The 15,226-nt window shown below is 35.9% G+C and overlaps 1 pseudogene; it reads right to left on the reverse strand.

Annotated features, from left to right (window-relative positions):
- Positions 1-7,434: 7,434 nt before the first annotated feature.
- Positions 7,435-7,922, reverse strand: LOC114080868 (large ribosomal subunit protein eL24-like; annotated as a pseudogene).
- Positions 7,923-15,226: the final 7,304 nt, after the last annotated feature.

Below are 15,226 nucleotides of genomic sequence, written 5' to 3' on the forward strand. Positions count from 1 at the left end.
CAGCTGCTGCTGCCTTGGTGGGAGCAGGGTCAAGTGTAAGGTGGTGGGGGGCGTGGATCCTCAGGGAGTCCAGGCCACTCCCCCCCAACCACTCGGGCCAGCTTGGTGGGGGAGACTGAGGATGGAAACACTTTTCTAGGGCGTTGAGGCACTGTGCCAGTGGCAATGACGGCAACCTAGCGGGGCCGCTTGTTCCCCTGAGGCCTCTGATGGAGGGGCCAGAAGCAGCAGCGCCACGTATGGGCCCCCTGCGTGCAAATGGCGCCCCCAGCGAGGTGCCCCCCATGGCCTGCTCTCCATGCTGAAGTGGAGCTGCTCAAGCTCGCCTCTCCTGAGCTGGAGCGCCTCATCATCCAGTTCAATGGGCTGGTCACCACCACACTGATGAGCATGCAGTTCCTCTACTCCAAGATGGCGGCAGCCAGGAGCAGGAGTTCATGAAGATATTGTCAAGGCTCTGGAGGATTTGCACAAGCAGAACCAGCTTGGCGCAGCCACCTGCAGGAGAACCCTCCGTCAAGGTATTGGAGGCACCCACACAATGCAGAGAGCTGGCCCTAGCCAGGGGCGTGCCAGAGGCTCGGGTTTAAGCAAACCTGAGCAGCTATGCCGGTGGCACCACTGGTGCTGGGCGCGCTGCAAGGCCCGCCTTTGCTGCCTGGCCCATTCACTTCCCAGCATGCCGCCCCTGGTGCACTGGGGCCTCTATGCTTGGTCATGCTCAATGACAAGCCTCAGATGATGCCCCTTGTGCCAAGCTTTGGTGAGAGCCCTCTGCTGTCGCCCATCCATCCACATGGACATGCTGGAACGCATCAAGTCGGAGCCCAAGCGGCTGCTCAACAGCACCGCAGCCTGCAAGTACAGCAAGCATAATCTGGAGCTCATCTGTGCCTGGAGGAAAATGTGAAGACGCTCAAGAGCCAGAACAAGGAGCTGGCCTCCCATGTGAGCCTGTTGCGCGAGCAGGTGGCGCAGCTCAAGCAGAAAGTCCTCAGGCACGTCAACAGTGGCGGCCAGCTTCTGCCCCAGCACCAGGTGCCCGCATACTGAGCCTGAGCTCGGGGCGCATGCCTGACCCTCTCCTTGAGGGGCGGGTTGGTGGGGGGGCTTGGGCTCCCAGTACTTGGAGAGGGTGTGGCCCTGGCGACCCCCTCCCTGAGGATGCCCAGGACATGGAGAGGGCATGGTCCCCAGGGATATACCTGAGGGGTTCCCAGAACTTGGAGAGGGCACCCTGGACAAGCTGGGCCCCCTGCTCCTTAGGGGTTGAGCACATGACGCCCCCTTCATGCTGCCTCTGTTCCCCCTTGAGCTGCCTCTGTTGCCCAGGCTTCCCTGTGTTGCATAAACCTGAGCGCCCTGGCTGCTCCTGTGTAAGCGGGCTCTTGGGGAGCAGCCTCCAGCCTGCCTTTTCTTTTACATTTTTTTTTTTTTTTTTTTGCCTTTGGAAGAGAGAAGAACAGAGTGTTCGATTTTGCACTATTTATGTTTCGCACTATTTATGTTTCTAATAGGGAACAAACAGTTGTGTGTGCATGTGTGTTTTCTTGTGTTTGTTTTTGAAAGAAATGAGAAGAAGAAGAAAAAAATACTATGCCTTTTCCTTGCTCTGGCTACCCCCCTTCTGTCCTTCTGACACCCCTCCCCCCTGCCCTTTTGTTCTTTTGTTCTTGTTTTTGTTTTGCTGTGGGTCCACATTCCTGTTTGTAATCCTTTGTTCTCCCAGTTTTCTGTTTTCAGTATAACTTTCCCTTGTGTTTAGGATAGACAGCTTTTATAGTGTTAAGATATATCTCTACTGTACATAGTTTTCTAGTGTTTTGACCATGTATTTAGTGAAATGCTTTTCCTGCAATTATTGAGATAATTTTCTGATTCTTGCCTTTACATCTATTTACTTAAAAAATGTTTATTTCCATGTGTTGAACCAACCCTGCATCCCTGGGACAAACCCCACTGATCATGTTGAATATCTTTTTAACATGATTTTGTATGTTGCTTGCCATAATTTTAATGAGAATTATTACATCTCTGTTCATCAGGAATACTGGTCTGAAATATTCTTTCCTTGATTTGTCTTTATCTGGTTTTTGCATCAGGTTGATATTAGTTTCATAGAAGGAAGTTAGAAGGTTTTTTTCTATTTTCTATTTCATAAAATAATTTTAGAACAATTGGTGTTCATTCTTTTTTCAGCTTCTTGTATAACTGGGCTGAGAATTTCTCTGATACTGGGTTTATCTTAGTTGTTAGGCTTGTGATAATGCCTGGCTTGGGAGAATTAATGTAGTACACTCAAGACTCCATGCTTTAGAGGAGAAATGACTACCCTAACATTAGCTTGCTTTGACAAATGTTAGTCGTCAAAAAACAATATATTTTTAAACATTTTTTTTTTTTTTTTGTTTTCCCCAGGAGAGGACTGACACCTCCAAGAGTCCTTTCTTTAAACGTGTGTATGTGTGTGTGTGTGTGTGTGTGTGTGTATCCAGAGTTTTGTGGTCACTTAGTAAAACTGCATTAAATAACACAGCCATGACTCCAATTTGGGTATTTTACTCAAGGTTTTTAGCCCACATCTTAAATTTTTGATCCAAACAACACTTAAAGTAGCTATAATTTCTATCAGAGTCTCTACATGGAAGTATGAAATGATGGGATAAAATATTTTAACACTCTAACTCTCCAATATTATCAAATTTATTTCTAATGGAATTTAATGTTATTCATACTCTTGACATAATGCTCCTGAAATAAAGGTAAAAAGCTTTGAAATAAATAAAACACATGAGGATCAGTCAAGGGAAGTGACAGAGTCCCATGGGAGCAGGATGAAGATCATGAAATGCTTCTCAAATAAAAGCTAAGTTCCATGAGAAGTGGAATCAACATTTTTCATGTGTGTGTGTGCGCGCGCATTGGGACAATTACTACACTAAAATATTTAGGTGTTTGTAATGTAGGAGATATAAGATAGGATCACAGTGTTAAGAAATAGGGAAATAAAGGAAGCACTATCATAAACATCATGCTGAATTTAGCTGGAAATCCAAATGTGAAGCCTAGAGATGTTTTGTAGAAAGCAATAAAGTTAAGCAAATAGAACATCAGTTCTCTTGCTGCTGAGGACAGAGTAGAAGGCAATAATTTACACACATATTTTTAATAAATTCAATAAAAATTCTTCATTTCAAGGGAAACTAATAAACCAGGCTGTGGTAGAAGAAACTGTCAAGTTCAACTTGTTAAACTGTCCTTCACACATCTATGACCGAGAAGGGAAAATGACTATTTCCCATGAATAAATTCAGTAATAACAGAAAGAAAGTCTTCTCAGATAAATGGCTACACTTTGAATAATGCTGCAGTATTCATTAACTCTGGTGCCTCATCTAGAATAGTCACTCGGTGCCTGAAAGACTCATGGGTACAAAGTAGGTACCCAGGGCTTTGAGTTTTCTTCAAGAAAAATTTTCATTTTTTCCCAAGCTTTGGCCATCCTGATATCAATGTATGGATTCAGATATTTGGGGCAAAGTTGTACTCTGATGATCCAATTACCTTTCTCCTTTCAAATTACAAAAAAAAAAAAAAAAAAAAAAAAAAAAAAAAAAATCTATAGAAAATGCTTACTTTAAGAGTAGAGGAAGGAGAATAGGGAGAAGGAGAAGGGAGAGAAGGGGAGGAACTGGAGCCTGAAATGGAGTAAATTATATCCCATTCATGTATGATTATGTAAAAACAAACTCAACTATTATATACAATAATACAAGCAAAAAGTATATATGTAGGGGCTGAAGTTGGAACTCAGTGGTAGAGCACTTGCCTAGCATGTGTGAGATACTGGGTTTTATTCTCAGCACCACATATAAATAAATGAATAAATAAAGATCCATAAAAAAAAGAAAAGAAAAGAAAATGCTTACTTTACCTGAACACCCAAAGTCTGCTGTCATTCATGAAATGAATTTAAATTGTCTTTGGAAAACATTTTTTCTTTAAAGTTTTCAGTGAACAAAATCATCCTTTGGTATTTGGGTAAAAAATCAGTAAAAATTCATTTGAAAGTTTAAATATTTTTCAAGACAAGACAAAATAACTTTAAATTATCATAAACTGCTTTTATTACAGAAAAGTCAGTAATGTGATAGAAAATAATTTGGTTTTTATTGCTGTTGTCGTTTTTTTTTTTTTTTTTTTTTGGTTCTGTTCCTAGCAAAACAATGTAAGGCCTCTCACTATACCCCAGATATGTGTGGCTTGGTGTATAAGAATATAAATTTTTATAAACCCCAAACTAATGTTTCATGTGAGTGTGTATACTCTTACAATATATTTTTCAGGTTTTTCAATTGAAAACAAATTAGAGTAATGACACCCTATATAAATGGATATGCCTCCCATAGAGCTTTATTTTCCAAATGACTAGTTTCTGAGAAGTAAATATGGAGAGTGAACTGAGACATCTTCTCTTAGAAAGAAATCAAAGAATGGATGGAAAATGAGAAATAAGAAGAAAATAACCAAAGAAATGAGGAAGGAAGAAAGTAGACAAGAGAGAAAGGAAGGATGAAATTTGACCAATGATTTTTCTCATTTGGGAATAGAGATAGGTTAAAGCACCTTCTTCCTGAGGGAGCCAGTTTTTCTTCCAATTTCCCCTTTCCATTGTAGTCTATCTTCTCATTCTCTCACCCTCATAATATTGAATATTTAGCAGATATACATTGTCATTATGAACCAATCTGTGCTTGAAGATAATTTCTTCAGCTACTGTACAGTCCAGCTTAGCCATGAGCAGGTAGTTTAAGAACTGTGAAAAAAAAAGTTGATGCCAATCATGCAGGATTTTCTCTTTCCCATTCTAGAAACCAAAATGAGAACCTCTTTTCTGTTAACCTTGTCTGAGAAATATAAGGGAAGGTCCTGACTGTCCCTGATCATGTCCAACTCTACTAAATATTGTTGTGAGCATAATGGAACTTGATCTGGAAAGATATAACTCACAGACAATGTTATCTGTTTCTGGTAGATTAGTGATAGTAAGTACCATAGCTCAGAATTGGAAGATCAACATGGGAAGTGTTAAGTTTAAAAAAAAAAAATGGAGAAATATTATGGATCTCTCAATATCACAAAATGCCTATTATTTATCTGATCAATAGGATTGTGTTTCTCAGTAATATCACCCACAATTTATCTGCCCCATAGTGTGTATCAGCAAACCCCTTTACTTGGACTATCTTCATTTATTTCAACCAGAAATATGTTGGGTAAGAAAAAGAAAGTAATCTCATTTTATAGGTAGCATATTGGAAGTGAGGTGGACTTAAAAAATATATCAGATAATTTTCTCATGAATATGAGTTTAGTAAAATAAGTTTAGAACATCTTTTCCTTAGTATTTAATGATTTACTATCTATGGAGCAGACTGATAAATAATTATTTTATTGATGTATAAGCATCTTTTTAATGTAAAGTACTAGTTTATTCACTAAGGGCTTATGTTCACTGTTTTCTAAAAAGATAATTAAAATAGAAAAAAATAGATTTTCTTGACTTTCTTGTTGGAAAAGATCAGCAACACTTCACAGAAAAGTATACCAAAAAAGATAAATAAAAGAAAAAGAAAGAAAAGGTTATTGGAAATTATTAATTCTCAGTACAAATTTTATTGTTGAGGGCCAGTTCTAGGACCAGACATTTTTGAGGCTAGGAAAATCACCAAGCCTTCTTTGATTGTTTTAATGAACAGACTTTATTTTAAGGAGAGTTGTACAGAAAAATGAATCATATAGGACCATGTTCCCATATGCCTTCCCTATTCAGAGTTTCTACTATTTTTTTTTGTATATTACTGAGAAACATTTGATGTAAGTACAAAATCAAAATATTTTTCCAATAGTGATGGTACTAAATAATTGTTAATGGCAATAGTTTAGTTATATATTAAAAATCATTCTACAGTTTTTAAAGCATTGAGAAAAAATAATGCCAATTTTCACCATGATGGCATCTTACAGAGTAGATTCACCATGCCAGAAGTCCCTGTTCTTCACCTCTTTAACATCTACTCTGGCTGATTTCTTGGCAATGTTTACTATTTTTAATGTTTGACTATTCCAGAATGTCATAAATTTGGAATCACACAAATATGGCATTTCAGACAATATATTCTTTCTGGCAATATGTATTAATGATGCCTCCATGTGTTTTCATGTTTGATAGTAAATTTCATTTTATTATTTTTTTTGAGTGACCCTCCAGTGTTTGGATGTATCAAAATGTTTACATTAATAACAGGTAAATGGCTACTGAAATCTCTCTTAGCTGCTTTCTTTTCTTGGCAATCATGAGTGAAGAAGCTGTGGACATTTGTATGTAGGTTTTGTGGACACTTTTATGTGGACATAGCTTTCAATTCCATTGAATTAACCATGAGAAATACAATTAGTGGGCCATATTAAGTCTTTATTGTGATATTTAAGAAGCTACCAAACTGTCTTCCAGAGTTGCTGTCCAATTTTGTTATCTCAACAGCAATGTATGAGAGTTCCTCTTGTTCCCAATCTTTGCCAGCTTTTGATATTGTCAGGTATAAAATTTTATAAATTTTTACAAGTGTGTTTAATTTGTAATTTCTTTTTTTCTCCCCAAAACTATTTATTTTACCCAACAGTTAGAATAATGCCTGAATTTAATATGCACCAGCAAGAAAATTTGTAATTCATTAACTTGGATAATTGGGGATGAAGAAAATGTTGACATGCACCATAATTTTACCTTGAGAAAGCTTGTTTAAGACATGGCTTATGCATTGTTGTATCCTTGCAACTCAGCACAGGTGGGCAGATAATAAAGACATCTATAGAGTACAAGCCTGTTCACAAATTATAATATTTTTCTTATCACATTACACATTTATTGTTCATCAGGCTACTGAGCAATTTTATTTTATTTGGCACAGCTTTGTCAAAAGTCCTAGCTCAACAAACTACTCTGGGAATAGGTAAAATATACTCTTATTCAGTGTCCCTGGTTTCAGAGACAGAATAATATAGCCAGAATAGAAAGGGGGATGCTATTTTCTGGGAGCAAGAGATTAATACAGCTATTAATTTTTGGCACCATCAAATCAGATAATAGCTAATGGTGGGAGAAGGGGGGGAGTCCCAATGTATAAGTCAAACCCAATAAAAAAACAAATGTGCCTGTCATGGATAGAGAAATGACAGGAAAAGAGCATTTGAATAGTCAACTTGGATTAAATCTATGCAAAATTCCACTACTTTCAGTCTATGTAGTGTGTCCTAAACATATCGAAGCAAAGCTAGCATTCAATCATGCATCTTTATTGCCTTATTTTAACATTTCTCCAATTAAAAGGGTTACCTCTTTATTTTAAAATTTCCTCTGCCAATTTAGCATTTTCAACCAACTTGGGGAGCAGAAAACTTCTCAGGTTTCACAGTCTTTTTCTGAGGTGTTGCCTTTGTGGGAGTCTTAGCAGCAGGCATTGCCGTCTTTTTAAATGCCTGCTTAGCCTTTTTTTTTTTTTTTTTTTTTTTTCCTTCTTCTTCCTTGGCAGCCTAAGAGCTTGCTTTCATTGAGCCTTTTTAACTTCTGGTTTATGATTCCTCTTTGCCATGATATCCGCAAGGAATGCACCAGTGATGGCCCTCTGAAATTTGGCTTCAAGTTGGGTTCTCTTCTTTTGAATTTCTTCTGACTGGCCTTTTTTGTGCTTTCTTGTGTAGAGAACAGTACAGTTTATCTGCCAAGGATTCCTCTTGGATACTAAAGCCGACTCACATTTTGCATTAAGAAATTGGAAAACCTTTCTGTCAGTCCTTGCATAACGACTCCTGTATATGGGGTATATCTTGTACCCACTAAAACTGCACAGCTTGACCTTCATGTTGGTGGCTTATCTGTAATTTCTTAATGACATATAATATTCAGCATTTTTTCCTATGCTTTCCAAATATATTGTTTGTTTTTCCGAGGAATATATTTATTTCTTTCATTCAAATTTAAAACAATTGTATTAGGGTAATACTGAAATACAATAAACTATACATATATAATTCTTACATTGTCATGTTTCACATACCTATTTACCAGTGTAACAATGACCATGATCAAGTTTTTAACATTGATAGTTTATGCAGATAGTTCTTGGTGCCCTGTTGTATTTCTACCTCTTGTTTCCTCCTCCAAGGGGGGGGGGGGACAAAATAAAACAAAAACAAAACAAAACAAACACACATAAAAACCTGGCTGACTTTGTATTGTGATACACAATACAGTAAATTGGAAATCACACAAATTAATTGTCAGAGCCTTAGTCTGCATAGATAGTGATCTTGGAAAAATCAGTCATCCCTCAAACTTAGTTTACTCATCTGTAAGATCAGAAGTCTTCCAATCAGGATTCATGATACTTGAAAGATAAGGACAAAGTGAATAATGAATCAAGAATACTGCCTGACACAGAGAAGGCTCTTGATTTCTAGTATCCAGTGTTACCATCCATGCTTTAGTTTGGTGATGCAGAGTACATGTGGGTGACTATAAATCCATAGTTTCTTTTTATTTTATTTTATTTGTTCTATTTAGATATGCATGATGATAGAACATATTTTGGCATATTATACATACATAGAATATAACTCATTGTATTTAGAATTCTATTTTTGTGGTTCTACATAATGCAGTTACTGTGGTCATGTGTTCAAATACAAGGATAAGAAAGTTATGTCCAGTTCCATAGTTCATTTCTGTCACCTCTAGCTATAGTTGTATAGACTTCAGTGTTTTAAAGATTTTTTTTTTTCTTATTGGGGTTATTGAGGTTGAATTCTCATAAAAGAGCCCATCAAAAATAAGTTAAGTAGTGACATTTATACTTTTGTGGTATAATTACCACAATTATTTTGATTTAAACATTTTAATTACTGAAAATAAATTATATAATCAGTTAATCAACCACTCACTTAAATGCCTTCCAAGCCCCTGGCAACAAACTCTCTCCTTTCTAACTCTATGGTTTACAAATTTTGAATATTTAATATAAATATAGTTATAGCACAGGTGAAATTTCATGTCTGATTTTGTCTACTTTTCTTAATATTTTTGAGATTTGTCAACATGATCACTTGTATCAGTATTTCGTTTTTATTGCAGAATAATATTCAAACATATATATGGATGCTATAAAGAGATATAGATACATGAATATGAACAAATATATATGTACATGTGCTTATTCAGACAAGGATACATATAAATACATAGACACATTTGTTTTCATTCTTAATGAAAATTTGGATTTTCATATATCTTCTAGTGGAAATGGTGATGTCATTGATATTCATTGTTCAAGTGTTTGAATATCTGTTTTCAGTTCATTTGAAAATATAGCTAGAAATAAAATTGGTAGGTCATGTGGTAATTCTATGTTTAAAATTTTAGTAATCATCAAATTCTTTTCTATACCTACTATACTATTTTTTATATTCTGAACAGAAGTGTGTGTGGCTTCTAATTTGTTCACATGGTGCCCAACACTTCCATTTTTAAAATAATGCCGGCATTCTCTTGTTCAAGAAGTACTCTTTCATGGTATTTATTGTATTTCTGTTGTTCAGTTTGTTGTTGTAGTAGTTTTGTATAGGGAAGTGAACCTCTAAGGTGGTCCACCAACGAGATCCATCTTCTACCTGTTGTGTTCACAGAGTCTCACTAAGTTACCCAAGGTTTCCACAAACTTGCAATACTACTGCAGACTCCTGAGTAGCTTTGATATGAGCATGTGCATATTAATAGACAAAAAGAGAAAAGCATCAATATTCCTCTAATAGAATTTCACTGAGAGAAATATCAGGAACTTTAATGCAGGAAGACAAAAAAAAAAAAAAAAAAAAAAAAAAAAGAGAGAGACCAAATACGAATGTCTAAGATACAAAGTACATAAAAATTTACATGAAAAGTACATAAAACTTTATGATACACAAATGGTGTAAGATACAGTGAAAATTAATGCAAATGTTGAAAAAAACTGATCCATATACAGAAAAAAAAAAATTATCCACAAGCTATTTGTTATCTATTTAGATAACACTGTTGTAATAGAAAATTTTAATTCTATTTTATTGATTTTTATAAGAGGTAAAATTTTCTGAAATAGATAATATTATTTTAGTAAGAATGACAAAGTTGCTTTTGATCAGTTTTGTCAGAAGCAGACTTTTTTCTCCATTTAATTTGCATAGATTTAATATTTGAGTGTCAGCATAGATCAGCACAAAAGGACTGAGCATGCCATCACCATTGATACCAAGCCTTTGAAGACATCTTAAGATGAGATAACTTGCTCACACTATGCTTATTAACAGTAAGATGATGGAGTTCAAACAACACTGGATGTCAAAACACATGATGGGCAGCAGAAGGGCGTGAGTGGCTCTTTTTTCTGGGGAACTTTATGGAGAAAATCTGGACCTTTGAAAAAGCACGATTGTTATTTACATCTATGAAAGATTATTATTATGTATCTGCTTGAAAGAACGATACAGTCTCAAAACTAGAGATCACTGAATGCCATCAGTACAAAAAAAGAGGATCCTGTGCTTGTAGTTCATGAGCAGAAAGGAACAGTGGTCAGTGAGAAATAGAAGACCAGGCTGCGTTTTATTTGGTCTGCCCACAGTATTAATAAAACTGGATTGGTATAGGTGGAGATGGTGAGGATTAATAAGAAAATAATTAGCCACTGGATGGTATTTGTGGTTTTTAATTTGAAGCAGGCCAACAAGGAGCCACTGAGGTAGATGGTGATGGCCTAAAGCACACCCAGCATGTGGGTGGTGCAGGTGGAGAGTCCCCTCATGACCTTGGCCAGGAAGACAAGCACTTTGCATTTGAACTGACATGAACTGTCCTACACTTCTCCAAAATCTGTAGGTACCAAAAGTCCCATGTGTAAGGAGCATGAGGATGTGTGTTAGAGCCATGTGGGTGATTGGGAGGTCAGTAATCCTGGGTTTGGGTCCCACAAAGACAGTGACAATGTAAAGGCAAAGCAGAAATGTGTCTGCTGAGATTCCAATGCCAGCTTGAGGATAGAAGGTATTTCTTATGGAAATACAACTGAAATATTTGTTCATCTTTATCTGGATTCTTGGAAGAAAAATAGGAGTATTTGATTGCAGCAGGATTTTTATTGACATGCTTTCAGTCAATCTATTACCCTCTATGTAAAGCAGGATTTTATTCTTGATCTTAATTTCACATCAAGAGCTTCAATGGCCTACCACAAAGAAAGCCCTTGTTGCAGCTAAAAAAAAAAAAAAAAAGAAAGAAAGAAAGAAAGAAAGAAAAGGAAATAAAAAGTAAGTAAAAAATAAATTTTAAGTCAAACATTCCTCATTCTTCAGAGTAATATTTTTGTTTACTTCTGTTTACCTCATGAAATTGCTCAGATCTTACCCTTGTCTTTGAGCCTGTATACATTATGTTTTAGTTTGTATCATAAGTTATATTATTTAATGGTCAGTATTTGTTTGATTTTCAATCTTCCCTGCAGATTTCTTAAAATTAAAGATGGTGTCTTATTTTGCTTGTATCTACAGTATCTGAAGTACTTTTGCTTACATAAAAATTATTTATCACAAACTGTGGATTTCGGGTTTGGTTAAGCAGAAATAGAAATATTGGGCTGGGGTTGTAGCTCAGTGTTTAAGTGCTTGCATAGCAAGCATGAGACACTGGGTTCAATCCTCAGAACCACGTAAAAGTAAAATAAAGGCATCGTGTCCATCTACAAATAAAAATATTTTTAAAAATAATATAGGAATCTTCTAGGGAAATGATCACAACATGCCAATTTCCAAGACTTTTTTAAAAATTTCAAGTGCTGAATTTTAAAAGTTTACAATATTTTTTTCATCCAAATGACCTTCATTTAAATCAGATCCTATGAAACTCAGAACCTATTAAATTCAACCTGTAACACTGCAGTTAGAATATCCATCACCAATGGAAAAAATAAAAGAGCTGTCTCCTATAAACAAGTTTAAGAAAAATTGGAGAACTTGTGTTTTGTATGATGCTGGAATATTTGTTATATGACATTCTTTATATGACATCTCTTACATCATATTCATTGAGGCACTGAAACACCTGGGGTATTGTTTCTTCTTTACAAAATCTGCCTCATGTTTTCAAATTTAAAGTCACTCTCCTACCAATGGCTGTATTTAGATAGTTGCTAACCAGTGTGCAAAACATCTCCACTTTTATGATATAGTTACCATTTCCTTCTTCATCTAAATCAAACAAATTCCTGAAGGTTTTGGTTTATGTACCTTCATGAATAGGCAAATGTGACTTGATTGAAACTGTACTTGGAAAATATTTTTGTTAAAACAATTAACCCAGAACACCATCAGACAAGATTTGAATGGAAAATAGACAAGAAAATAGTTCTCATGAAAAAAAAAATATATATTTTCGCTAGTTATTGTAAATTGCTCTTCTTCATTGCAGAAAATTTATTGAAATTATAATAAATCAATTTGTCATTTAAGTTTAAGAAGCATTTATATATTTAAAATAAGCAAGGGGCTGGGGTTATCACTCAGTTGTAGCATGCTTGCCTAGTACTTGTGAGACTCTGGGTTCAATCCTTGGTACAACATTTAAAAAAACTAATTTAAGATATTAAAAAATAAAATAAGCATTTTTTTAAATTATTGGGTCTCTTATACATGACAGTAAGATGTATTTTGGTATAATTATACAAGAATGGAATATATCTTATTCTAATTTGGACCCCCACTTTTGTTAATTTACTTGATGATGTTATTCACTGGGGTAGATTCATATATGTACCTAGTCAGAGACTACAAAATGTGTGCACTCTTTCTTCCCATTGATGGTTTACAACCTGCTAGAGTAAATCCCAGAGAGTTAAAATCTAATGCTTTATGGCCAATGCATTCCAATCATTATGCATTTTTTTGAAATTTAAGTATATTCATGTAGTCATTGATACCTATTCAGTCTGAGTAACGGCCACAGCCTCCACAGGAGAAATCACAAAATAGGTTCATCTCCCATCTACTTAAATTTTTTGGAGATATGAATATTTCCATGTCTATTAAAACTGACAATGACCCAGTCTATACTAGCAAGACTATTCAAGTGGTTTGCAAAGATTGGTATATATGCCACGTAACTTGGATCTCCTTTAACCCTCAGGCTCAAGGCATCATAGAAATAATGCATGAGAAATTAAAGACTATGCTACAAAATAGAGGAAGAAAACTATACAAATCCACTCTTGATACCTTGAAGAAAACCTTGTTTGCTTTAATTTTTATTTCAATGTCAAAATCTTGTATAGAAACAGCAGCCCATTAACATTGGGTCCTCCTCTCAGGGACCTATGGTCTCATGGAAGGATCCTATAACTAATGCATGAGATGGTCCAGGGCTCCTCCTAACCATGAGTTTGAGGGATTGTATTTGTTAACAGGAGCCTCACCCCATCTTGATGCTTGCCATAAAAGTCAATATCTGGACCCTCAAATCCATCAACAAAAATTGAAGAAACTAACTCTGTAGAAAAACCCTGCAGGCAAAAATTTAATAATGCAAATGGACCTCACCTAAAGTAATCTGGGTAATATTAAATACCTTTTTGGCCAAGCCACCAGACTGGCCCCTTTGCCTGGTGGCAACCTCATTCCTGGACCTATAATGGTGAACATATTGTATGCACCTTTCACCGATAACAGTTAGGCCTCACATCAGGTAAATTGAGCTTTGGTCACTAAGCCACCATCTTTAGCAGTGGCCAATTGTGAAGGAGCTTTACATAAATTTTTCTCTAATAATTCCAACCTCATTGATTCTGACATCAATTTAAGAGCTAACCATAACCTGAAATGCCAGCATATCCATATCTACTTTGCCCATTTGTTTCTCTATAGTAGATGTAATGAAATCTACAATCCAGACAGCTAAACCCTCTGTTTTGCTCTTGCCAAAATAAGTCATGTTGGGCTGACCTTAGAGTTTTAGATAAGACTACCTATAGACATATACTTCCCTTGGCAAAGAACAGTAGATTAAAGAAATGGGGAGATTGAGGGAGAAGGGAAGTGCTGGGGAATAATATTTGTCAAATTATATTGTTATACTGTGTGCATGTAAGAATATATAACAACACATTCCACCATTATATAAAAATATATGAACCAAAAAACAACAACAACAACAAAATAGAAAAAAGGACCCTATTGCAATAAGAGAGTCATTATCTGGTTTGCTCAGTTTTATAGATGAGAAAACCAAAGACAAGAAGTGGGGGAGGGGGAGTAGATTCTTGGGCACCCTGTGTTCCTATTGACAGGTTCAAAATAAATTTGTAGAAAATACAATTTAACAGAGAGATTAATAAAACATTATATGAGCCAGGCACAGTGGTTCATGCCTGTAATTTAGCTGCTTGAGAGGTTTAGACTGGAGAATGTCAAGTTCAAACCAGTCTCAGCAAAAGTTAAGTGCTAAGCAACTCAATGAGACCCTCTCTATAATCAAAATACAAAAAAAGGTGTTGGGATGTGGCTCCGTGCTCAAATGCTCCTGAGTTCTATCTCCTGTACAAAAAAAAAAAAAAAAAAAAAGGATTATATGAATCCTAGATTCCCTATGATAAAGCAGTATCTTCAATGTGTTCTTGGTCCTCATGTTGTGAACCATGCAGCTTATTTGACATGAGATTTTAGTACTCCCAGTTCTTTCTGCTATTAAGCAGGGACATAAACATCTCTGAGTCATACTATTGTCTGCAGTGATATGCAGTGATTAGCTGGCATATGACAAAGGCTAATGTGGGGCTTAGTATCAATGCATTGATTAGTATCACTTGTTCATTTCCAAATGGAGCAGAGTATAATAATTAGGACATTTGTACTAGATGTAGATTATCTGGGATCCAATTCTATCTCTGTTATTTAGCAGCAGTAAAATCTTGAGTAAATTATTTTACCAGCCTGGACCTCACATGTTTTGTTCATAAAATGATGATCATAATTATACCACTTAATAAGGATAATGTGAGGGAAAAGAGAAATTAGTTACTCACCAAAAACAATGTCTGGCATATAAATAGTCAATTAGTATTAGCTGCTATGATAAACATCACTACAAGCA

This window comes from Marmota flaviventris, chromosome 14 (genome assembly GCF_047511675.1).
Source record: "Marmota flaviventris isolate mMarFla1 chromosome 14, mMarFla1.hap1, whole genome shotgun sequence".
Taxonomy (NCBI): Eukaryota; Metazoa; Chordata; class Mammalia; order Rodentia; family Sciuridae; genus Marmota; species Marmota flaviventris.